Source organism: Pituophis catenifer, unplaced genomic scaffold, assembly GCF_029215685.1.
Source record: "Pituophis catenifer annectens isolate HBS135680 unplaced genomic scaffold, rPitCat1.0.hap2 SCAF_4, whole genome shotgun sequence".
NCBI lineage: Eukaryota > Metazoa > Chordata > Lepidosauria > Squamata > Colubridae > Pituophis > Pituophis catenifer.
The window spans coordinates 25,625,932-25,653,192 of NW_027256884.1; the positions used below are offsets into that span (position 1 = coordinate 25,625,932).

General features: G+C 39.1%; 1 protein-coding gene across 1 annotated transcript in view; it reads left to right on the top strand.

Annotated features, from left to right (window-relative positions):
- FGF14 (fibroblast growth factor 14) overlaps positions 1-27,261 on the top strand; it is a 364,608-nt gene that overhangs the window by 161,317 nt on the left and 176,030 nt on the right. The gene's annotated exons all lie outside the window — the stretch shown is intronic.

Consider the following 27,261-nt stretch of genomic DNA (forward strand, 5'->3'; position numbering starts at 1 on the left):
TCAATGGAACTTACAGAATAATAGAATAACAGAGATTGAAGGGACCTTGGAGGTCTTCTAGTACAACCCCCTTCTCATTCCAGACATGTGGCTATCCAGTCTTTTCTTAAAGAGATGGAGCACCCACAAGCCATTCCATTGGTTAATTGTTCTCACTGTTAGGAAATTTGTCCTTAGATCTAGGTTGCTTCTCTCCTTGATTTGTTTCCATCCATCGTTTCTTGTCTTGCTTTCCGTTGATTTGGAAAATAGATTATCCTCCTCTTCTTTGTGGCAGGCCCTCAAATATTGGAACACTGCTCTCATGTCATCCCTAGTCCTTCTTTTCACTAGACTAGACATAGCCAATTTTTGCCAGAGTTCTTCATATGTTTTAGCCTCCAGCCCCCTAATCATTTTTGTTGCTCTTTTCTGCACTCTTTCCAGAGTAGTCTCAACATCTTTTTTATAATATGGTGACCAAATCTGGATGCAGTATTCCAATTGTGGTCTTACTAAGGCTTTATCAAGCGATACTAATACTTCACATGATCTTGAGACTATCCCTCTGTTAATGCAACTGAGGAGTGCATTGGGGGTTTTGGCTGCTGCTGCACAGTGGTGGCTCATATTTAAAGTGGTAATATAGGTAAAGTGATAATGTAGGTAATGCAGACAATGATTTAGGAATTTGGAGTTCTCTTGGCTGCACTAACTCTTAAGCCAGTGATTCATTTCTTAAATTCTTTGTTCACTCATTGGATGTTGACCTTTCATTGGATGTACAGATGAAAATACCACCTGTGCTCCTAAATTCATAATTTTCTTGCCTAGCTGCTCCTCATTTCTCGATATTGTTTTCCGGTTCATTGTTGTGTCCTTCATCTCTATGTGAAGAAGAAATGGATAATAATCTGTGGGCTTGATTATTTTAGTCATGTCTTTGATTTTTGCTCTAGGGAGACATCATACTTTCGTAGATGTAACGTCTGGTCTACAAATAGCTGGTTCTGTTCTCCTGAGAATTGAATCTCCTATCACGAACACTTGGCTATTTTTCCCATAGGAAAGTCTGAGTTACTTTTTTTCCTTTCACAGGAACACTGAAAGATGCCTCTTTTCTAGGTGTCTGCATGCTTTCTTCCAGGGGTAGACTATGAAATCGATTGCTCAGCTCCAAAAGGCTGGACTAGACAGCAGGGCCATAGTTCTTGGTTCTTGGTTCTTTCTATGAGTCACATGTTTCTATCAGTCTTCTTCTAAAGCTTCAGATACAGGGTCATTTCTGTTAGAAACTGTATATAATGTTCAATTTGGATATAGTCTTCTTCATTAAGTTGGAGTTTTTCATTTTTGTAGGTTGAGTTTCAGAGTGGCTAGAGTTACCTCTAGACCCTTTACTTTTTCTTCCACTGATTCATTTAGTTTACATTTGGTACATGTGTAATTTGGGTCTTCTATGGGCAAAAGGACATACATGGAGCATATTTTACAAATCACAACAGTGTCAGTCTATTTTTCTCTGGCTATGTTTCTTTTTGCTAGTTTGTTTAAGGATTAAAAGTTTATAAATGTTTGAAATGTAAAAAGATTTAACCACAGATTTAGAAAAAAATTCTAATGAAAAAATTTTAAATTCTAAAAGTTCATTTTAAATACGTAGAAGCATGCAAAAGTGTGCACTTTTATATGCAGTTCTTTTTGGATGAAATCCTTTCTGGGAGATGCTTTGCTCTCAGCTCTCTATTCCTTGCCTTGAAAATTTATCCCTTTCCTCCTGTCTAGAAGTGTTTTGTACTTATCCCTTTTCTCCCTGCCTTCTTGTCCTTCAGTTGCCTGGCCACTGCCAGGGTATTTGAGTACGATGTGCTGCTCTGGGTGCTCTGCTCCTGCTGTGACTTATCTTTGTGCTGCCGCTGCTCAGCTGATCCACTGCATTGTTCTCAGCTGTGGTCTGCTGCCACCCAATGAGCTGAGGTGGCACAGTGGTTAGAGTGCAGTACTGCAGCTACTTCAGCTGACTGCTAGTTCAAGCAGATCAGCGGATCAAATCTCACCAGCTCAAGGTTGACTCAGCCTTCCATCCTTCCGAGGTGGGTAAAATGAGGACCCAGATTGTTGGGGGAAATATGCTATTTAGTATACTGTCTTTGGTGTAAGCCGCCCAGAGTCCTCGGAGAGTGGGCGGCATAGAAATACGATTAATAAAATAAATAAATAAATAAATAAATCTCCATTTCACTGCTGCTCAGCTGGCCTCCATTTGCATCGAGCCGCCTCCACTCAACTGGTCTCCAGCTGCCTCAACCTCCATCCTGGAATATCTGGCCCCTGGGCTGCCAGGCTGGGTCGTTGGGCTGCCAGGCCACCTTTCAAGTGGGCCACACTGGGCTGCCTCTCAGCCAGGCCACCAGGCTACCGCTCTGTCTCTCAGCTGGGCTGCCAGGCCAACTTTCAGCTGAGTGGCTAGGCTGCCTATCAGCTGGGGCCACCAAACTGCCTCTCAACTGGATTGCTGGGATGCTTCTTAACTAGGTTGCCAGGCTGCTTCTCAGCTGGCTTCTGCTTGGATGGGCAGTCGGCCTCCTTTCAGTTTCATAGTCTGCAGCATGCAACATGCTAGAAGATGCAACATGCCAGAACATGCTTCTAGCATGCAGCATGCAAGAAAAACAGCAATGGTCTTCTGAGTTACTTCTGAATTATTTCTTCAGATTGCTTTATGTAAACCTTGGTTAACTCAGTGGAGCAGTTAATCTAAATTTCTGTCTATTTAATAAGATTTAATTGCATGCTTATCTAACTATAAACCATATAAGGATTAACTGGATTAACTAAAATGACAGATAAGATACACCTGCCTGTTCTAAGCAGGCGCGCCCAGATATTTTCGACTTAAACTCCACTAAGGCGCAACTGGAAAACAGGTTGAGTGAATGCTGAGAACTGAAGAATTGTGAATTCTTGAATTGCCTGGGTCTTTTAGTTTACTATTTCTCAATTGGAAGAAATGGTAAAATAGATTGAGATTTTACGATTGAACACTTATTATCATGACCTATTTATCAGTTGTCAGGTAAGAAATTCATTTGTCTGAAACCAGTTGTGCAGTGTTACAGTGTTTGCTTTGAAATATTTGCTGCCTTTATGCTGCATATGGTTTTTGCAGTCATTTGTCCTTAGCCCTGGTAGGAAAATAGGCCTGATTTGTTTCAGCAGAAAAACAGCATTGTGATCTGACAGCAACGAGATTGTTCTCGTCGACTGCATATTGTTTAAGGTGATTGTTCTGATCTTGTGGTAGTGTTTTCTTTAAATAATACTCCATGCGGAGAACATCTTGTAGCCTATAGATGGGACGAGGGGAATTCTGTTAAATTTTCCTATTTGCATTGAACAAATTTCTCTTTAGGACCAAACTGATAACTTTGTTAATATGCTTCAGTTAGCATCTTTTAGGGTATATTTAGCTATTTGCTGCAAATGGACTGAAGTGGTGAATCACACTGTGCCTCTGAATACTTTTAATGAGGTTGGGGGGGTGGGAAGAGAGAGAGAGGGAGAGAGAGAGAGATCATGAATTAATTTTCACTAAGAAGTAATTTTTTCCCCTTTGGCAGAAATCGACTTGGTGTGTATTGGAGTTGCTGTACTGCCCTCTAGGGCTTCACGCAAGCAATATATCTCAGCTTTTTTTGTCAGAAGGAAAAGAGCTGCAATACAGATTTTTTTTTCCCCCAATCCCGGTAATTTGTTTTTTTAATCATTCGCTATCTCAACAAGTATAAAGGCATGGCAAGATTATAGTTTATAATCCTTCTGCAACAATAAGATGAAGTTTCTCTGTGCAAAATTGAGATGTTTGCCAAAAACAAACTCCAGTTCTTGGTAAAGAAAAAAGTCGGCATTTGCTCCATCAAAATGTTATAAACAAACTGTATACACATTTTTAAACAGAAAGTAGTCTACAGCCATGTTTCTCAATATTGACAACCTGAAGATGTGTGGACTTCAATTCCCAGTGGGGAATTCTGAGAATTGAAGCCCACACATCTTCAAGTTGCCAAGCTTGGGAAATACTGTTCTACAGCAGATCCAACATTTATCTCTATATTTTGTTGAGCTCACATTTGAGATATTTGTTAGCTGGATTTGAGATTGCAGTTTGTTGAAGGCATTTGCCTTTCATGTTTGTCATTGGGAAACTGAAAGAGACGCTATGTAATATTGGATTTAGACTTTCACTATAGTGATGGAGTTAACAGTAATGCTCAGAGGCAGTATCTAATTTCTGAATGTGTCTTGCAACGTGTTGGAATGGGTAGGAGTGGAGAAAAGAGAAAACTTCATACCCAACTTTTTCCCTCACTTCCTGGTCCAGTTTTTTAATGCAATTTTTATGGTGGAATCTCTGTGGTGAAAGTTCATTTTGTTTACTGCTTAAATACAACTAAAGCAAAACATAAACCAAATAAAAAAGAAAAAGAAACATAAATACAGACAACCTCTCCCCAAGTGGAAAGAACTAATGCATTTGTACAACTATATTGGTAATATAATTCAATTTACCGTGTTTCCCCGAAAATAAGACCCCGTCTTATATTTTTTTGAACCCTGAAATAAGCGCTTGGCCTTATTGCCATGCGCTTAAAAGCCTGATTGGGCTTATTATCAGGGGATGTCTTATTTTGAGGAAAACAGGGTAGTAATATTGATGTTGGCTCAATCACACCTGATTATGACCATATGGGTAAAGGAACTAACTTCCATCAAGAGTTGCAGCTAGATCCTGCATAAGAGACCCTAGGTAGAAGAATGCTTGAATAAGGGTGAGTTCTGCCATTGTTACTTGATGCTATTAATCACTTATTTCCAATAAATTAGTTGCAGTTGAACAGCAGAAAATGGGAGAAGTTGTCTTTGTATTCTTTGTCCCTTTGCCTTCCATCACCTATGATCTGTGTACAATTAACAATGAAACCAGGCCAACAATAAGCCAACAACGCTAAGAGTTACCACCCAATCTCTCTTCTGTGCCATACCTATAAAATCTTTGAAATAGCAATAGCACTTAGACTTATATCCTCCTTCATAGTGCTTTACAACCCTCTCTAAGTGGTTTATACAGTTATCATATTGCCCCCACAATCTGGGCCCTCATTTTACTGATCTCGAAAGGATGGAAGGATAAGTCAATCTTGAGCACTCAGAATTGAACTCCTAGAGCACAGGTGTCAAACTCGATTGTGTCACATGACGTCACGTGATGTATCATGATGTTTTTTGTGCCTTTGCGGAGCTGGGGTGAGTGTGGCCTGCACGTGATGCATTCGGCCTGCAAGCTGCCAGTTTGACACCCCTGTCCTAGAGTGAGCAGTGAGTTAGCCTGCAGTACTGCATTCTAACCACTGCACCACCACGGCTCACCTTATAGTGGCTGTAGATTCTCATCTCATACCACAGCAGGCTGGATTCTGCCCTGAAAAGAGCTACACTGCACAAATACTTAACTCAGTATATCGAAGATGTTTTTTCAAAAGGGCAGTGTAATAGGAACTGTATTTATAGAACTTACAACTGCATATGAGCAGTGGTGGCACAGTGGTTAGGATGCAGTACTGCAGGCTACTTCTGCTGACTGCCAGCTGCCTGCAATTTGGCAATTCAAATCTTACCAGGCTGAAGGTTGACTCAGCCTTCCATCCTCCCGAGGTGGGTAAAATGAGGACCCAGATTATTGGGGGCAATATGCTTAAAGAGGGCTGTAAAGCATTGTGAAGTGGTATGTAAGTCTAGGTACTTACGAGACCGCCTTCTGCCACCAATAGCCTCTCACCGCCCAGTACGCTCCCATAGAGAGGGGCTTCTCAGGGTGCCGTCAGCCAAACAATGTCGACTGGCGGCCCCCAGGGGGAGAGCCTTTTCTGTGAGGGCACCCACCATCTGGAACGAGCTCCCCCCAGAGATACAGAAGATTCCGGATCTGCGCACTTTCCGCCGTGCCCTCAAAACATTCCTGTTTCAGCAGGCCGGCCTGGCCTAACTTTCCCTTTATATTGCTTTTTGATTTTATTTTAAACTGGGATGTCTTGAATTATCTAGGACCAGAATGTTTAGTATATTTTAATTGGTTTTTTATTATTAACGTTTGTATTACATGTATTTTTATCGTTCGCTGTTCACCGCCCTGAGTCCCTTAGGAATAGGGCGGTATATAAATTTAATAAATAAATAAATAAATAAATAAATAAATAAATAAATAAATAAGTGCTATTGCTACTGCTATATGATATCACCAATCTTAGAATACTGAAGCAGAAGGTTTATGACATAACTAAAGATTTTAAACTTACAAACATCATCAGGAACCTACTTCAGAACCGTATGTATTTTGTGGAGTTCCAGAGAAGGCAAAGTAGATGGCAGAAGCAGAGGAATGGCTTGCCAAATGGTGATGTGTTGGCCCCTGTTCTTTTAAATATTTACACCAACGATCTGCCTCTTCTTGTAGGCACTAACAATTATATATATGCCGATGAACGAGTAATGGCTGTACAGGGTAAAACATTTGAGGAAGTAGAACAACGCTTAACTAAAACTTTTGAAGAACTGGATCGATATTACCGGGCTAACCAGTTAACTTTGTGAAAACCTAAATATGTGCCTGCCACAATGAAACAAACAAAATGTTAAAAAGTTATGATATTTATGTAGTTGCTTACCAAGCACATCTAAATTATATTAAAGTAACCAAAATATCTTTACAATCCCCAAGGCATGTCACAACTTTTGAGCACCCCTAATGTTTGGAAATGGAAAGTTGAAAAATTTGACATGACCTACCCACATTCGTAGCAAGCGGGCAGCCAGGAAGTTACAAATCACATAGAAAAGAGTGCCAAGGAACAATGCCCCAATCCCAAACACCTAGGTGTAACTCTAGATAGGGCTCTAACATATAAACAGCACTCTGTCAATACTAAACTGAAAGTTAGTGCAAGAAACAACATCCTACAGAAACTGACGAGTTCTACCTGGGGAGCCAAATCACAGGTCTTCAAAACTACAGCATTAGCTCTGTGCCATTCTGCTGGCAAATACACTTGCCCAGTGTGGTATAAATTGGCACACACTGGGCAAATAGATATTGCCCTAAATGAAACCAGTAGAATAATCACCGGATACCTGAAATCTACCTTCCTAAACAAGGATTGCCATTTAGCTGGTATCGCCTTCCCCCGCCATTCACCGAGAAGTAGCAGCATATAAGGAGAGTCTTAAATCATTAACCTCCAAAGAGTGTTTTCTCTATGGCCTCCATCCAACTCCTCAGAGCTTAAAATCTAGGAAAAACTTCCCTAGATTGATGGAAGACTTTAATAAATTTAGAAGTAGAGTGGACTTTTGGAAAGCCACAAAAGATCAACTTTGGATGGAACCTGCAGAAGAGCTGGCAGTTGGCCACGATGAAACCTGGGAAGTTTGGGAATCACTAAATAGACTGAGCACAGGTACAGTAGGATCAAGACATACCATGAATAAATGGAGATATTTGGTGACTTCTGCTAAATGTGAATATGGAGATTTGCAGGCAACCTCACAATGTAATCTTGAGAACCTTATGATAGTGCAACTGAATGTAATCAATGTTTCTGGGCAAGCAACACCTAAATTAGGATTTTATTCATTTAAATTTTTTGTTCTTACATTTGTACTTATACCTATATGTAAAATTTTAATAATGATGCTTTTGATATGAATAAATGCATAACATTATAGTCATGGAGCTTTGGTAGGATGGAACAAGTCTTTGGCAGCACTCTCCTCTCTGAAATAGGTCACACAAAGGATTAATTTCTTTCCCTTGAACAGGAAGGAAGAACCGTAATGTTTCTAGTAAAAAGCAGTGTAGTCCTAGGGGAAGGATTAAAATTCACAAATACAACTGAGAGTTGATTTGTCAGCTGTTCTGGTTCCTGTGTTATTGCTATGGTGAAGGAATGGTATCCATAACTTGTAGCTTCTTCAGTTTCCCTTAATAGAAATATTTTGGAAACAGTTGTACTTGCAAAAAATATTTAAGGGGCCTGCATAAGTGCACTAGCATGCCTACCATCCCTGTCCTAATATTCCTTTTTACTTACTCTTTTCAAGTATTCAAATTATGTTTATACTTTTACCTGTTATCTTATATATGCTTGACAAAATAAACTTATGACTTATAACATTCTTCTATGTTGCTCCTTCAAGCAATGGTTAGCATCCTTTCGCTTGCAGCCAGAATTCATTCATTCATTCATTCATTCATTCATTCATTCATTCATTCATTCATCCATTCTCTCTCCCTCTCCCTCCTCTCTCTCCCTCTCCCTCTCCCTCTCCCCCACTCCACCTTTGAGTCAGTATTGATCTTGACACTTGCAGAGACAGATCCCTGCAGTTTTCTTAGCATGATTTCAGAAGTGGTTTGCCATTGCCTCCTTCCTAGGGCTGAGAAACAATGACGGGTCAAAGGTTACCCTGCTGGCTTTGTGTGTAAGGTGGGAATAGAACACACAGTTTCCTAATTTCTAGTCTGATGCCTTAACCACTACACCAAACTGGGTCCCTAGAATTTCTTCTAGACATCTCAAAAATTATTGGGGGGAAAAAACCTCATGAAATTCTCTATGAGAGCAGGGTTTTTGTTACTTCTCCCTGAGGTTGCCAAGGAAGTATGTCCCTAAATGTTCCCGGGGAGAAAAGCCTTAGTACAGAGATTATGAGTTTTCCACCTTTGCCTATTGTCTACTTTGAACACATTTAATATAAAGAACATCTATTCAAGAAATAGTACTCCAAATCTCCTTTGGGAGTTTTGACTTAGTTGCTTTGTTTGCTGCCACACCCATATGTTTACATGTGAAAGGCTTGTGGGATTTATCTGCACAATTGAACTCAAGGATTATTTCTGGGTGAGCAGAGCTAAAAGAGAACAGTCCATATGGACCATTTAAACCACTTTGTGACACTGAAACAGGTGCTCCTTTCATCTGTAGTAAGAGGTTTAAAAGTAGAATTTCCCATAATGCCAATTTGTGGCTGATCTGATTATGATATAATGGTACAGCTGAACAATTATGTAAATCCTGGTATTGTAATGAAAATGTTTACAAAGAGACCAATCAGATTTTATTTTCTCTTGCAATCAGTTACCATTTAATGTAGTTGTCCAGAAGCATTAGAATTAATTGAACAAATAGGAATGATATTTGCAGAATATGCTTTTGATTCCATTTTAATACCCATTACTTTGCTTCATTACATTAACTGGAAGAATTTTTGTCATAGCATATTGTGATCATGTCAGTGTTATGAAGGTTCGGCAGTAAATTCTATTTTATGCTTGATCACATTCCATGTTTCTTAGTTAATTCCTGAGAAATTAATATAAATTAAAGTGGTTTTTTTTTCTGGAAATAACTTGATGGAGTGCTGCCAAATATTGACATAAATGTTATTATTCTCAGCAGTTCCAATATTTATGCAGTCAGAAATTCAATAGATGTGCATCTATTCCACAATAACTTTCAGGAGGCATATCTATTGGTTTTCCTACTGGTGCATGCTAACAGAACTCAGAGTATTGTAAAATTCCATTTTAATTATCTATCTGCCTGCCTGTCTGTCTAGCAATAGGAATAGGAATAAGGCTTTTATTCCTATTCATAGCACTTTACAGCCCTCTCTAAGCAGTTTACAGAATCAGCATATTGTCCCAAACAATCTGGATCCTCATTTTACCAACCTCAGAAATACGGAAGACCGAGTCAATCTTGAGCCGGTCAGGATCGAACTGCTGGCAGTCGGCAGAACTAGCCTGCAATACTGCATTCTAAACACTGCACCACCATGGCTTGTCTGTCTGTCTGTCCGCCCATCCATCCATCCATCCATCCATCCATCCATCCATCCATCTATCCATATCTAGGATAATTGACCACAGCCATGTGGCTGTGACCACTTCACTCCACTCCCCTGCCACGGCTGACCCACTGTGGGTGTTCATCCTTGGCTGATTCTCTGCTGGTGCTTCTCTCACACCACTGGTCTACCATCGCTCCTCCCCTACCCCCTCATCCTGAGGGACACTTGTTTCCCACCAATTTGCAGAGTGGGGCGATTTGCTGCACATCCCAGCAGCCAATCCGTATGCTGAAGGATGAGCCTCTGCCTTCCCATTGGATGCAGCCGTACCAGCACAGCTTCCTGAAGTGCTCAAATTCCTTCTCTGGCATTTGGGGACAGGCTATGGACGGGGTGGGGGGTGGGGGAGACTTTCTTTGCCTTGCTAGATAGCTCCTCATCCTTTAAAAACAAATCTAAAAAGTATCTTTTAAAAAAATCTAAACAGTATCTTTTAAAGAACTCTAAAAACTATCTTTTTTAGATAGTTTAGGTTGCCAGTCAGGTATCTGGGGGCTGCTGCCTTCCACCTCCTCTCCTGTCTTTGTTTGCCTGCCTGCAGCAAACAATTCAATGTATTTGAATTGTGGTATTGCAGAAGGCTCTTGAGCAGGGGTCTCCAACTTTGGCAACTTTAAGACTTGTGGACTTCAACTCCCAGAATTCCTCAGCCAGCAAAGCTGAGGAATTCTGGGAGTTGAAGTCCACAAGTCTTAAAGTTGCCAAAGTTGGAGACCCCTGCTCAAGAGCCTTCTGCAATACCACAATTCAAATACATCAATTCTTCGGTGCTCAGCCTTCCTTATAGTTCAACTCCCACAGCCATACATTAGAATAGATTAGAAAAGATGCCCTTTAAATAACTGTCCATCAGCAGTACAAATGATCTCTCTTAACAATAAGATCTGATTCTTCCCTTTGGTGCATCTAGTCAGTTTGTGGTCCAAACATTGCTTAGCAATATATTCTATGTATTTGTTAGATAAGCTTGATACATAGATTAGCTACTGGTTTGATTACATTTGTTATGCAAAGAAAAAACCCTTTATTTAAAATAACCATGCAGTGTTTTTTGCCTCCATCTAGTCTTATGTTAACATAGCTCCATTGTTTGTTAGCTCGTGCAGAGCTCAGTGGTGGTTTGCTCCCAGTTCGGTCCGGTTCTTGCGAACCAGTAGTAATGGTGGCAGGAGGCTCCGCCCACCCAGCCAGATGTCATCGTGGATGATCTGCGCATGCACAGAAGTTTCCCGTTTCAAGTAGAACCCACCCCTGGCAGAACTGATTTTTCAATGGGCTGCTTTCCAAGCAAAACATCTGTATTTGTGTAAAGAGCAAGAAAATGACCAGGCAACTTGGAAGTTGTTCTTCAACTTCTATTGCAATTTAACACCTTGTTCCAAAAGCAAAATAACAACATTCCATTTTTATTGATTTCTTCAAGCTTTTCATGGGTCAGCCACAGAATGTTTTTCAGTTTGCTTACATCGAACAAAATATTGTTTAGATAGGGCTATTATAGTACACAGGTTGGAAATAATGGTGACAAAGAAACACTTAAAGTAATATTGGGCAACAACTTGATAGCTTGCCAAAACATGGTTATTTTTATTGCAAAACAGCCTTTACCTCTGAGCTTCATCTTTCTCTGTAAAATGCAGGTATGCAAAACTGGGTATCGGTGTAAGGAAAATGTGTTGAACCACCGGGAGCTGTCTCCATTTGTTATTGTTTATCCTTTTAAAATTAAATTAAAATTGATCTCAGCTTTGTCTTTTTTCATGTTTAAAGGTAAGATTGTTATTGCCTTTCAACAGTGGCATTTATTTGTGTTTCAAGATGACAATTAGGCCTGCTTTAATTTGAAGAAACAGGCATCAGAATTTGGATAAAATAGAGGTGTCAGGTCTAATGGTATATGGAAATGACTTTGAAAGACAGGAAGAAGAGCTGGACAATGGTCAGATAAGAGGCAGTTGAGCCCACAGGAGGAACAGAGGTCTGGAAAATGTCTCAGAAAAGACCTTCCCTAGTTTCTTGACTGAACTGTAAAGGCCAAGCACAAGAAATGTACTTTAGGGTTTGCATGATTCTGTTTACATATAATCAGGGATTATTGTCTGTCATTTAACGACCCCATAATCCCTTGTGGGGTGGAGTCTGGGCAACTGAATGGAGCAAGCAGAGTGTTTTAATGGCTGGATGCCTTTCCTGTTGCCAATGCAGTATTTTGTTCAGCAGATATATTCTCAGTGTGCCCAGAGGGAGAAATATCTGGCTCTACCTAGGATTGAACTCACAGCCTCCTAATTGTGAGGCGAGAGCTCCACCTCTAGGCCATTGCACCACTCCTATTGTCCGTTAATATACATAATGCAAAATACATACATACATATATACATACATACATACATAAATACATACTTGTCCATTCTTCACATTAACTTAGAGATAACTACAGTGGTTCAATTAAATATTATCTCAAACGCGATATGGTGATTTAATTCAGCATAGAGAAGTGGACTTACTCGTAGATCTCTACTTTATGGTAATAGTGTGCATATTTCTGTTTAACAACTACATATACCCCTTTTCTTCACCTAAATGAGGCTGCAAAAATGAAGGAAATTTGGCTAACTTGGTATAGGTTTCCATATAAAAGATCTGGACATTCAACCAAGATTTCATTTGGAAAATAAATATGAGTGGCTAGATTCAAAGACACAACTTTATTTATTTATGATTGTCAGGATTGCCTTCCTGCTACACCATGAATTGCTTGCGGTCAGCTTGTCATAATGTGGGGTGGGTGGGTATGCGGGGTGAGATAATGGGGGGTAGCATGAGAGGAATTGAAAGTACACATTGTGCCATCCCGTGAGAACAGCCGGCCATTCTAAGGTCACACTATAAAATGCAGAACCATCCAATCCATGAAGAGGGGGACTGTTAACCAAACAATTTGTTAGCACCTAATTGGACACCCACAGATAACCAGGGGTGGGTGTGTGGATGGGTGGATGGGCGGGAGGGCGGGGGAGAGATGGGAACAAGGGAAAAGTTAACCATATGCTTTGGGTGCTAAAACCCCAGATCCGGCTTTGCTTCTTCTAGTAACCACCTGGGTTTAGTAAAGTGTACTTTTGCTAACAATGGGTTTGAGAGTCTTTTCTAACTGACCAAATTGGGATGACTGACAATGATTTTATTACAGTTGCATCCAAGATTGATTAGTGCTCTTTCAGTTTCTAATTTAAACAAAACAAAGCAAAACAAAGACTGATAGATCTATGGCTTACCAACCACTAAATTAATCCACCACTTATTTATCCTATTAACCAGACAACAATTCTTAGTCCTGATGAAGTGGTCACGGTTGTGGAATTTGGTCACCTATATTTTAGATCTGGCTGTTTAAGGCTAGCTAGAAAGTGATACAGATTGGCTCCATGTGGTGATTAATGCTCCTTTAGAGCAGGGGGTATTTATAGAAGGAATATATTCAATAGAAAATAGAAAGAAACTGGGTAGTTTTTATATTAGCTGGAGATAATTTTAGACATTTATCTTTGAAATATTAGAAAAGACATTTCTATTGTGTATATGAAATATTTTTTTTTCTAGGTAAATTCCCATTGTTGAATAACTTATTTCAGTCCTCTGCAGAACTGATAATAAAGAAGAGAAATGGGCTCTAAGATTTAGTATTTGTTTTCTTATCAGTAGTAGGACTACATTCTTATTTGGTCAGTCATGCATAAACACCACAATGCAATCAACTTCTGGGTTTGTTAAAATAAACCATAGCATAATGAAACAAAAACAATTATAGCTCAGAAGTAAGACTATAAACATTAAATACACTGTCGACCAGAAATAGTTCAGGATATTTAAATTTGTATTTTTTCCCCTGCTTTCCATAACAAAAATCATTACGCCAGCAATTTATTGCAGATGATTTCTGCATTCCTGAAAAAAGGCAATAATTCATCAAATTCTCTTCTCCGTGAGAAATAATATTTAAAATGGAAAGAAGGAAATTGAATTTAGCAAAGGGCACTAAATTTTATTAACATGTCTGCCCACAAATGAAGAAGCCAAATGTACATCCTTTTTGGCAGATATATCATCCAAATCCATCAAATTATTTTCATCAAGGGGAGAGGGATCACATGAAAAGGGATTCCTTTTCATTTCTATTTGGCTGCATATAAAAGGGTTAAGTCTGGAATAATGAAAGGCCACTGTCTTTGGGACTGTCCATACTAATTACTGATAATATCACTTTGTATGATTCTAGAAGTTATGTACCTTTTGATAGGTAAATATATACACATGGAAACTGGCAACTGAGTTGTTGTGGGAAAAATAATTTCTTGCTTTCTCATAAATATCTTGCAGGTCAAAATACTTCAAATATGTTAACATTTTTTCTTCCTTTTAGCTTTCTTGCTTTGCTGCACTTTAAACTCTTTTCTCATTACTGTTGTTGTTGTTATTATTATTATTCTGTTTTAATGTCTAATATAATACTGTCTGCCATCAGAGTAAAATGAGTATGAAACTGGTTCTAAAAATTGACAACTTCCTATGAAAATGAGATTTAGTACCAGTTAATGTTTGATCTGAACATTCAGGGTGCTCAAGGTACTGAATATTACTTTTAGCTGAATATTGCTTTTAGACTGCTAATGGTATCAAGATTTTGCAAGGCTCTAAAAAACTTAGATTTAAACGTAAGCAAGGAGAGTTGCTAAGAGTTTGGTTTGGTTTGTCCCATAGTCTATTTATGACCCTTTTGCATTTTCAAAGACCTCTTCTGGAATGGGATTATGGAATGAACTATTTTACTTTATTTAGTATGCAAGTCATAGTTATGTATGTTTTTGTAACAGCACAATAAAGAGGGCATTCTGTAATCCAGGAGGAAAACTGCAATTTGTTAAGGAATGGATACCTTTTCTAAAGATGTTTTGGGATATATTAGTTTTATGATATTTCACGGTTTGCTTATCCAACTATATTTTTCTATGTGCACCTGATTTTCTTATTTGTACCCCCTATTCCTTGTAGTCTTCCAAAATATATAATAAAGAAATGAATGTTATATTTAAAAAAAGGGGAATGGATATCTGCAGGAGTAAACTTACTACTGTACTGTTTATTTAACATGTAATTTCAAAATATATAAAGTACCATATTTTTTGGACTATAAGACACCCCCCCCCAAAAAGAGGGTGGAAATGTCTGTCTGTCTTATACAGTGAATATTGTGGCAGGGGGAGTGGGGGTTGGTGTTGCGCTGATCAGCTGTTCGATTGGTGGCGAACGGGCCACAGCAAACAGGCCACAGTGGTGCTGGCGAACGGGTGGCTGTGAATGGGCAGCAGCAGTGAACGGGCCATAGCGAACGGGCCACGGCGAATGGGCCACGGAGGCAGTGGCACATTTTTTCCCCTAGTTTTCCTCCTCTAAAGCCAATGTGCAATTTATAATCCGAAAAATACAGTATATATTTGACAATATGCTTAATATATTGCCTTGCTTTTGTGGAATAACAATAATATTTAAATTACTTTTAAAGAAATTTCAGTTTATTCAAAGAAGGTTAAAATACAAAGTGCCAAAATATTTAAAAAATAACAAAAGAATAAAAAAGACAACAAAGATGACATTAAAAAGTGTCTTAAAAAAAGAAAAAGAAAAAAAGACTAACACATACAGTATACACATAACATCCTCCCTTGTTGAATGCAGACAGCAATGTTAGTTTCCCACCGCTTGAGAAACAGGCCATTTTTTAAAAAAACTACTAAATTTATTGAAAAATTGTTAGCCTGTCATCCATAAACTATGTTAAAAACAAAGTAGTTTAACACTGAAAACAACAATAATAATAATTATATAAAAGTAATAAAAATTGTGAACAATAATAAGAGAAACATAAGATTGAGATTCCAAATCGCTCTGTTAACAAACTATTATTGTAATCAATTTGTAGAAAATTTATCATGACTTTAATCCCAAATCATCCCAAATATTAACCTTAATTGATCCTGAATCAAATATCTATATTTGTTTCTTTATACAATCTCTTATCAATTGCTGATTGATTGAATACAATAAACCCAATCTCCAAAGACAAGCTATCTTCTCCCTAAAACCAGATGAGATTGTTCCTCAATTAGATGTATTAAGTCCATTTTTCCTTCAAGCCCCCTAAAAATGCCATTTGCCACTGTTTCACCCAGAGAGTTCTCTGCTATTATATAAAAGGATAGTGTTAAGCTTATGGAATGTGTATGGAGTCGGCTGCATTATTTCTCAGTCTAGATTTCTTCCTGGCTAGTTTACAGCTGGGAAATCACCTTTCTTATCAATGTTTCCACAATCTATGTTGTTTCTATGCCTATATTTCTTCCCAACAAATCTGCAAATTTTCCAACAAACAAAGTTGGAAAAGTGAACTTAAAAGTAAGCAGACATTCTTACAAAAAACTTCTTTGGTAGGAAGAGATGTAAAATGCTCATTGACTTTCTGGCTGCTTCAAGGAACTGAAGTCTTCAAGAATCCCCCTCCAGGTGGACCCACAGCTGTCCAAAAGTCATTTGGGGTCATTTCTAAGTGCTCCCATTCAAATCCAGAGAGTAAGATTGCCAAAGAAGAACCATCTCTGGCACAGCAGATAGTAAGAGAAAGAAAGCCTCTTACTCTTCAGCAGCCATCTTGGGGAGGAGTTTAAATCATATTTAAATTAGTTTTAAAGAGAAAAAGAAAGTGAAGTTCTCGATCTCTCCTGAAGTTCTAATGTATGCAAAAATTAAGAAGCTGTAAAGTGATTAAAATTATATTCTATATTTAATTGGAAATGGCATTCAGCCATGAATATTAATTGTCCAAACCCATATAAAACTCTAATCCAGTACATTAGCAGACAGCAAACATAATGGGAATGAAAATGACAAAAGAGATGTCATCTCTTGTTTTCCAGAAACTTGATGATCTTGTTGAAAATATTTCAGAAGGAATGCTGCTTAATTGTTAATTTTGTTTAACTAATGAGCTGAACAGAACTCATAGAAAATATCAATTCTCTTTCTGTTTATGAGGATAAGAATTATGAAGCACATGCTGAAAGTGGAGGGAAGGAACATCAATCTTACAGGGACATACTTCATTTCTCCCAAGCACATAGTTGGTCTACCCACCCCACCCCATTCATTTTAGAGTAGATCAAAGTCCTGAGAGTGACCTTTGAGATGATTTGGAATTGCCAAATCCAGATTATGAAGGAAAATATTTCTTCTGCCTAAAGAAGGAAGGCAACGGCTCCCTGGAATCCTGACACATCCAGAAATTTATGGGTATAAAATTCATGATTATCTCACAATTTGCCAATTTGTAAAAAGCTTTGTTGATCAAATTAAGTGGTAGTTCTTATGAGAATCCTTTATTATGATAGTTGGTTCCAACAGGGCAGATCAGAGGTGGGCAACAGGGAAGAAAAAAGGGCAATTGGAAATCAGGTTTGAATTCCTGAGTCATAAATGGATAACTAAGTCATTATGCCAAATTTCCCAATCTAGTGCTTCCAGATGTTTTGAGGCTATGGTCAGTTGCAAATTAGTATGGCCTTTGGCTGAAAATTATGGAGAGGGCAACCCTTGCCCCGGTAGCGGAAATTTTGAGTAGTTCGGAGAACCGGTAAATACCACCTCTGACTGGCCCTGCCCCCATCTATTCTCTGCCTCCCAAGTCCCAGCTGATTGGGAGGAAATGGAGATTTTGCAGTAACCTTCCCCTGGAGTGGGGTGGGAATGGAGATTTTACAGTATCCTTCCCCTGGAGTGGGGTGGGAATGGGGATTTTATAGTATCCTTCCCCTGGAGTGGGGTGGGAATGGAGATTTTACAGTATCCTTCCCCTGCCACGCCCACCAAGCCATGCCATGCCCACCAAGCCACGCCCACAGAGCCAGTAGTAAAAACTTTTGAATCCCACCACTGAAGAAACCTAGGAAAGATTCTCTGTGAACAGAGCATCTTTGGAAGAAGCTGTCCTATATCTGAACAGAATCAAAATGAAGGGTCAAAGCCATTAAGGTTTAAGCTACTTTTGGCATTAAAAGTTAAGAACAACCTTTTAAACTGTGCTTAAAAACTGGAGCTTTCAAAATGAGCATCATGGGATCCTTGTAACTTCTGCCATTATTAATATGATTAGCCTTTACAAGCTATTTTTTTGTTTTGTTTTGTGCTATGACCTTTTATTTATTTATTTATTAAATTTTTATTGAAATTTATTATAATACAATACAATACAATCAGTCAGACAGTATTATTTTCCTACACAAGTTAGATTGATTCTTCTTTTACATTTCATCATTCCAAATTCCTATATGCATCTTAAAATTTGTCTTAACTTTTATCTATTCTTTATTCGGTTGTCAATCCACCTGTACCAATCATCCCACACCGTATAATATTCTGAGTCTTCTTTCTCGTTTAATTCTAATGTTAATTTGTTCATTTTGACACATTCTAGAACTTTCTGAATAATATGTTCCCCTGGTGGTGTATCCTTTCCTTTCCAATATTGGGCGTAGGCTATTTTTGCTGCAGTGAGTATATGTATGATAAAATATCTTCCCCTCCCCCCCTGGTATTTCGTCTTTAATATTCCCAGGAGAAATGATTCAGGTATCAATTCAATTTTTTCATTGGTTGATTCTTGTGGCCAATTTTGAATTTTTCTCCAATACCTCTTCGCTTCAGGACAGGACCACCACATATGAAAGAAGGTTGTGCTATGACCTTTTAATTCAAGCAGTCTCTTGAAGATTTACAGTATATGCACTGTATTTTAAAATGACACATACACAGCTTTCTCTCTGCCAACTAGTTCATTGTTTTTCTATTCCTCTGTCCGCCTGTTAAGTTCCATTCCTATATTGTTGTTACTTGATATAATAGAGCAATAAAAGATGGCATCAAAAAACACTAAGAAATCGAAGCTTTGGTGCTGAGGTATGAATGAGGTATATAGAAAATATCTGAAAACAGTGCAATTGATTTTTGCTGCACAAAATATTTCTGGGATACTAAAATCATGGTTATTTTCTATCTCAGCTATCCATCCATGGAGCAATTCAGTCTGTCATCATGGAGATTATATTTAACTCTTGTTGCTCTTTTTTCTCCTTCTCATATTAATCTGTGATAGATAGCACATGTACTTAAATCTCTATATGTGGATTGTGTGTATGTGTGTGAATATATCTGCACATTTTGTACATGACTTTAGTTCCCACCCTGAAACATCAATAGAAGTAGTCCTACCTTGTTTTCAGCACCACATATAGAGAGAAATAATATTAATAATAGTTAAAACAAATAACAAAATAACTATCAAAACCACAGTAAAATATACTACTATCATTACTGAAACTCTGGAAAGGAAGTGTAGGAGGAGTGGCAGAAACAAAAGAGGAATCAACCTAGAGTCTCTCTAACCCTTCTTGAATTCCTTTGAGCCATATTTAACACCAAGATAGTGTTGTTGGTTGAATAGATTCCTGTGCATAGGCACGATTAGTAATAAATCAGTTTAATTGGAACTTCACATATGGCCTGATCTTTCCTGCCTGACAGGAAGAGACAAACAGCTTGGAAATTCTCCAATAGAAGGAGCATCCCAAAAAATCTCTCTCTCTATTACAGAATATACTTCCCCAATAGAAAGAGAACATTGAATTTGAAGAGTTAGTCACTGCGACAGTTGCATTGAAGAGTGGATCCTATTGATAAAACTGCAGAATTTGTTACCAATTACTTAAGAGCCTTTTCTGTAATGGCCTTCCATTTTGTTGCTCTACCCAAGTCTATATGCATAACACATTTTTTTCTGTATTAAAACCATTGCTGTTTATTGTGTGTTTGGTGCTTCTATGTTCTATGAAACACACATTCACTGTGTTTAAACACAGAAGTATATACTGAGATGAATGTAGGTTTCTTTGTGGCTTGAAAAATTACACTCTTGTGCAATAAGAATAGGAAAATTCTTTAGTAATTTGATAATTATATGTATGTGTATTTGTGAGGGAGGAAACAGAAAGGGAAAAAGGAAAAAAAATGGATTTAAAACACGAATGCATCCATCCATCCATCCATCCATCCATCTATCCATCCATCCAAACATAATCTTAAAAACTGAGGATAGGTGGCTACATTAAAAATAGGCAAAGTTGTTCAAAGTTCTAGGGTTTTCGTAGACAGAACAGCAAATTGTAACTGCTTTCTAATTCAGATGAATGGTGCTTCAAGCTATTGTGGTACCCGAGCCAGAAAAACTCCACCAGGATCTTTTCTTTCCCCCAACTCCTGGGCAATAGATGAAATAATAATTTGATGCCCTTTCATGAAACCCCAAATCAATTATGTTGACTCTGTCTTGGATGAGTGTTGGCTTCTTGTGGTTTAAGAGTTAAGAGGACTCCCTGTTTCATTGGAATGTCTTCTGATGACCAGATTCTGGCATGATTTGCATTTTGGATCTTGTTTTCTATATTTGCTAGCTGTGGACTTACAGTTCATTGTTCAGGAATGATTGGGATAGAAATGTGGATTTCTATATGTGATCCAGCCTAAGATTAAATGAATTAAATTAAATGGATTAAGGTGGATGTTAGTTTTGGAGACAGGGAACATTATGTAAAGAACATTTTTAATACAATTTTTTTCAGTATATTTATTTATTTACCCAATTTATTGACTGGTTCTAACAAATCAGACAGACAGAAATGTAAAGAGGTTAAATAGACAAAATTAAATGAAGCCAAAGTTTTAATAGAACAGAACATTTTTTTTTTTTGGCCAAGTGTGATTGGAAACCAATCAGTGTTTTAACTTTTAAAACTAACAAGAGATGATTGGTGTGGGATGAGAATGTTGTGAGTACTGAATGTTTCTTCTGAATCCAGAGAAATTATGCTGTGAAACTTGCTTTGTTTTGTTTTGTTTTGTTTTGTTTTAGAAAAAAAAGGGTCATTAACAGTAAAACAATGTTACATATGCAAATATTTAGGAGCACTTCCTATTCACTTTAGTGGCCTCAGCTCTTCTGTGAGATTTACTTTGCAACTCTTCTCTCTAACATGCATTATGAACATGTTGGGATCAATAACTGCAACATTAGGAAATGAACTTATTGGAGAGATGCTGGCTACAGTTTAGTCTAGAAGTTTAGTCAGTATTTGAAACATCAGTGTACAGAGTATTTGGAGAGTATTTTAAGACTTTTTTTCATCCCCAAAGTCAACTTTATTTAGAGGGTCTCTTTCTGTAGCCTTCCAGAACATTTCTAAGGATCCATCACTAGATGAAAGGGGTTCAAATTCTGCTCTTTGCGATTCAAGCACTAACAAGATGCAGGATGGCCATAGATCAGGGGTGTCAAACTGGCAGCCCACGGGCTGGATGTGTCATGTACAGGCCACGCCCACCTCAGCTCCACATATATCAAGACGGCAACATGACACCATGAGTTTGACACCCATGCTATAGATGCTTTTACAGATTTGCTCATGAAAGTTGTACCAGTGTAGCTATAGCTAGCACCGAGCAAAGTGGTTTCCATTGCCTGTGTGAATACTATAGGGAGACTAGGGACCCCAGTCAAATACTACCCAACCATTGGAAAGAATTTAGGATATTTATTTATTGTTAGATTTATATTCTGCCTCCTCCAGAGGTTCAAAGCTGCTTACATGAGGATTGCTTTTCATTTTCTATCCCTGGGATTTCTACATGGTAGAAATTGCATCAATGTGAAGATTATAAAACATCCCTCATGAGGTCAAGAGGCAAACCCCAACCTTCCACATTTACCTCACATTATTGGATTTAAGGCTGTTGTGATGTGATTGGGTTCGTAATATTGTCATATTTTTCTCATCCTAATCCCCATGGGATGCTGATCCTTGTGAGGTAATTAGGTGGAGAGAAAAATTTTGGTCCCTAAATCATATAGGGAATCTCCTTAACTAAGGATGGATTTTAACCCGAATCTCCTCAGTTTAGTCTAGAACCGTGATGGCGAAACTATGGCATACAGAGGGGGCACGCAGAGCCTCTCTGCTGGCACGTGCACCATCGCCCCAGGTCAGATCTCCATGGCGTTTCTTTCATGAGCTTCTGTTTCTCTGCAAACAACGAACCAGAAGCTCACAAAAGAAAAAGATCTTACCTCTTGCTGCGCTGCTGGTGTCTTTGGGTCTCTGCTGTGCATGTCGGCGCAGGTTTGTGTACATTGTTATGGCCCCGCCCTCTGAGCCTGTCCCATCGGAGGAAGAAAGCTCCGAGCATGAGGAAGAGGAGTCAGCCAGGCCTCCCTCTCCAGGCCCCTCCCCTCTGGCATTGTCTCAAGTGCCGGCCGAGGGAGAGGAGACAGCTGATTCGAGTCAAAGTGATAATGACACATCATTCCTGGACGCACGCCTCCGAAGGCGTGATAAACGTTTGCAGCAGCTTGGGAGGCGTGCTAGGGATTAGAACTGAGTCACTGGACCACACCCCAGAGACCACACCCCAGAGACTATATAATAGAGAGTGGTGGTCAAGGATCTTTTGTGACGAACAAAGCAAAACCTTGGAGTCACTAAAGCCTCGTCCGGAACTGCTGGGAGGAATATTATTTCTGTTTGGACTTTCTTGAACGTTCGTATCTTATCTGTCTGTTTGTGAAAATAAAGTAACTTGGCAGACGGTGTGTCTATCGCTGCCAAGTCGGAGATAAGAACTGGGTGCGTTCCAAAGTGTTTCCTTAACCCTCGACTGGCTGTGTGTGTGTGTGTGGGGACGGGGACAGATCATACATGTTGGTGCATGTTGGCGCATGCACATACATGTTGGTGCATGCATGTGTTCACACACGCGCACACCCCTTTCAGTTTGGGCATGCACGAGTGCACAGTTTGGGCATTCGGTGTCTAAAAGATTCACCATCACTGGTCTAGAATCTTTACCATTACACCATGCTCTGCTTTGCTATGCTATTAATGACAACATGAACTTAAAGAAAAGATTAGAGCTGCAACTTTTCCACCAATAAATAAATAAGAAATAAAACCCCAAAGCTTACCACACTTCTGAGGTAAGCAGATGGCACAACACACACATAGCAGATATGAAGCATTTTGTAATTTCTCACATATCACATGTTTAACATGTTAGCTAGCAATCTGTTTTGAAGCTTGTGGTCATTTTCTTGCCAATTGAAGTCCAAATTAGGTGTGAATAAAAGTGGATATTTATACCCTGTGTAAATTCAACTGTTTACAGGATCTATTTTATTTAAGATACAACACTAATTTCTTTGACTGAGAATCTGTACCATAGAGCAATAACCATGTAGAAACTTCCAGCTCGGAAGTCAACCCTTTATTACCGGTAGTTACTGTTACAGTGGCTGACAATGAATAGGCTCCATTATTGGGAGTGAGTGGAATAAACATTTCCAAGATTGAACTATCAAATCTTTGTTTGGCCTTTTCAAATTTACAACCTATTATTTTTCCTGACTTTCAATGCAGCATTCCGTACAATGAAGCTTCAAATATTCATAGCGTATATTTCTCTTAAGAAAAAAGAACAAATGCATTATGTGTATGCGTTTGTGTGCATACACAGATATATATAATGATGGTTTCCTAATACAATTTTATGCTTTTCTATTCCTATTGCTCTACCTACCAATTTCCTGAAGAAAAGCTACCCTCCACTCGAAATAAATAGACTTTTATTTACAAATGTCATGTTTACCTGAAATTAAAACAACTCCCCAGAAAGAAAGGGTACATTTTAAATAAAAACAGAACAGTCTATTGAAAATGCATAGTATGTAATATAAGAGTTGTGGTGGCGCAGTGGTTAGAATTCATTACTGCAGGCTACTTCTGCTGACAGCCAGCTGTCTGCAATTTGGCAGTTCGATTCTCACCAGGCTCAAGGCTGATTCAGCCTTCCATCCTTCCGAGGTGAGTAAAATGAGGACCCAGATTGTTGGGGGCCATAGTCTGACTCTGTAAACCGCTTAGAGAGGGCTGTAAAACCCTGTGAAGCAGTATATAAATCTAAGTGCTATTGCTATAGTATTACAATTGATTCAATATGCAAAAACAAAATATTAGGGAATATGATAAGACACTATTCTATTATACAGCCTTACAGTAAATGTTACATATGTAATAATATTATGTATGCTTCTGGTATAGTATATAAACTGGTGTGTGTATATTATCCATAGATACACACAGAATTTCCTCCTCCCTATTGTATTTACCTGAAAAATGAAAACTCTGAATTTAAGATGACCACCCCAGGAGGAAAAACAAAAGAAAAAACAGTAGGCAGTGCAAACCAGATTATATATGTATAAGTGGGAGTCCTTTCTCATAGTATTAAAGGAAGGGACCATGGTCATTAGAGCAGAGATTAGGGACTGCCCCAACTTCCCAAAAGAGACAGTTTTGCTGGTCTAAGGTTTACCATAAATAAATGTCTCACTTGAAAACAGGGTCCTTGTTGGAATTCTTGTGATGTAACCTTAATTTTCTTTCTAATAAATAAAGTTGATCAGAACTTTTAGGTTCTCCCTAGATAACCCATGACCGATAAGATCATCCTTTCAGAGATACAGTATTTCCTAACCTAAACAGAGAAACAGAATGACCATCCATAGGAGCAGTAAGAACAGTTGTGATTTCGACTTCCTGCTGGTTTCCCCATTGACTTTGCTTACGGGAAGCTTGCAGGGAGCATTGGAAATCTCTCCCCCCCCCTCCTTCCTTGGTTAATCCATGAAACTGCCTGACACTTTGTTAAGTTAAAGCAGGAATTAAAACCAATGGAGGTGCAGACCATGAGGAAAACTGCACCCCTATTCCCCATACTGGCATGTCCCCAAGATCCCCCTTCTTCAAGCATGAAAGAGGGCTCACATGTCAAGCGCCAATGCCCCCTAATAGCCCTACCTCACCAGTGGCCACCCAAGTTCTTCCATTGCCTCCTGCTGCCATTAAGGGATTTCAGTGGGTGCAGGGGCCAGAGAGAGGCAGGAAAGAGGGTGGAGAGATGTCCCTCTCATCTTCCCTTACTCCAGTTTGCAGTTGGAAGGCACAGTGGTGCTGAACCAGCCATAGCTTTGCTAAATTTCAATCCTACAGGAATAATGGGTCCCAAATTTTGTGTAAGTTAGCCCAGTTGAGGTACACAGACTGAAAAATTACTGTGTGTGTGTTTGTATTTGTGTGTTTGTGTGTGCATGTGTGTGTCTATCTTCAAATATGAAAATACACTATCTTACTTTTATCCACTGAGCTCTAAGGACAGCTCTTTATTTGAAGACGTCCTCTATTTTGACAACTATTTTGTTCAAATATAACAAAGTTAATTGTGAGAAATTAAAAAAAAATCACTCAGGTACTTAGCATCTAGATTGGGGTGTCAAACCCGTGTCATCAGGGCCTCATCACGTAACATACCCTGACTTTTTTCCCTTCGCTAAACTGGGTGTGAGTGGGCCAGCATGTGATATATCTGGCCCTCGGCGTGCGAATTTGACACCCCTGATCTGGATAGTATACTGAAGAACATTTTTCTATTAAAACAAAATTCATACCTAAACATACAAATTTGTATAAACTGACTGCTGTCTTTTCCCAAGCCATGCATCAGAGGCCCTCTTTTTGTTCTTATACATCTGCCCTAACCATTTTTATGGTAGCTCCTCTAGTCCACAATTACTATTTGACACTATATGCTAAAAATTGTTACTACTTTTCACAGACTGGGTATTGGCTCTGAGCAGCTCTGGTAGTAGGCCAGGTGTCAGCAACCTGCGGCTCTGGAGCTGCATATGGCTCTTTTATCCCTCTGCTGTGGTTCCCTGTTGCTGGTTGGCTCCACAATTGATAGGGTTTTTGGTTAGGATATGGTTTTTGGTTAGGACAGGTAGAGGAAAAAGGATGCTACTCTAGGAGGAGATTGTATGGTGGGGGAACCGGACTTCCAGTCAGCAGAGGAAAAAGGACGCCGCGCTAGGAGGAGACTATGATGGGGGAACCGGACTTCCTGTTGGCTCCAGAATTGAACAGGGGCTTCCAGTTAGGACCTTTGTGGCTTTTTGAGTGTTTAAGGTTGTTGACCCCTGTACTAGGCCCTTGTCATCATAAAAAAGCTTATAGCTTAAGAAATGTAATTGGCACTCAAAGCTGCCCACTAATGTTGAATGAGCAAGAGCCTGGAAGAGCACTGACATAACAAAAAGACTTAGCCATTGGATAAATTAAAAGCAGAATATAAAATAAAACATCCATGTTATTTGAGATTATGTTCTGTCTCCGTCTCACACACGCACACCAGCAGTCGACCAAGAGTTAAAATAAACCAGCAGACAAGAATTTCCTTTGATAACATAATTGGCATCAACCCAGTGGCTGTTTGCCAACAGTTTTTTACTTACAAAGGGAGGTTTATCTCCTCCGACCGAAAACATCAAAGTCCACAAAAGCCAAAGAATAGTCAAGTCCAGTCCAAAAAATCAGTCCAAGAAGAGCATATAACAAAGTTCCAGAAATGCAGAATGACTTGCTAGCTTTCAGTTTTGTCTGTCACAAAGCCTGAATGGCCACCACACCCCCTTTTATCCCCTGTGAGGTGTGGTCCAGTGACTCTCTGGCACGCCTCCTTCTCTGCTGCGTGCGCTTGTCTTTCCGACGTTGTTGGGGATCCAGCCAAGTCTTATCTCCGTCGCTGTCTAACTGCGGCTGCTCGGAAATGCCTGGCTCCTGGCCTATCTCTTCTCCTTCGGAAGACACCTGAGGCATTGCCAGAGAGGAGTGTCCTGGAGAGGGAGGCCTTGCCAACTCCTCTCCTTCACTTTCGGAGTCTTCTCCCTCCGATAAGACGGGCTTGGGGGTTGGAGTCACAACAGATTTAGATTTATATTTATTGCTGAATTAAAAGATTCCACTTCCCTTCTTCTCTATATACCACCCACCACTGGCTTGCTTATAGTATTTGGTTTGTATGAAAGAAGATGATAAACCTCCTTAAGAGTCATGATGGTTAGAATGCAATATTGTAGGTTACCGCACTGCTCACTGCCAGAGGTTCGATCCTTACTGGCTCACGGTTGACGCAGTCTTCCATCCTTCCATGGTTGTTAAAATGAGGACCCTGATTGTTGGGGGCAATATGCTGATTCTGTAAACCACTTAGGGCTGTAAAGCACTATAAAGTGGTATATAAGACTATGTGATATTGCTAAATAGACAC